The sequence below is a fragment of the Saccopteryx bilineata genome, chromosome 5 (genome assembly GCF_036850765.1).
Source record: "Saccopteryx bilineata isolate mSacBil1 chromosome 5, mSacBil1_pri_phased_curated, whole genome shotgun sequence".
NCBI classification, from domain to species: Eukaryota; Metazoa; Chordata; class Mammalia; order Chiroptera; family Emballonuridae; genus Saccopteryx; species Saccopteryx bilineata.
This window is the reverse complement of record NC_089494.1, coordinates 214,104,537-214,104,897: the sequence shown is the minus strand read 5'-3', so window position 1 is coordinate 214,104,897 and position 361 is coordinate 214,104,537.

Below are 361 nucleotides of genomic sequence, written 5' to 3'. Positions count from 1 at the left end.
ACCTGGTCAGGCCAGCCTCTATTTTTACCTACCAATTATCAAACCTATTACTGGGACCATATAATCATCATCAAGGCTGAAATGAGATATAAAAGCCAGTAGGTGATTTTCATAAGGGGTCATGTGGTAAAGAGAATGAGCCCCTGAAACCAAGCCTTTCATAAGTGGCTCAGTTTTATAATGAGAAGAAGGTAGCTGTTGTATTTCTAAATGCACATAACACTTTAAAGGGAAATTACTTAACCTGCATGAAGGCAAATGGATCGCGGTGTCTTTAGGTAACAAGTGATGCTGAGGCGAATGAACCGTAAAATGAAGAAGCATTACTGCTGTTTGATAATGAAATGGAAGGATGAATAAA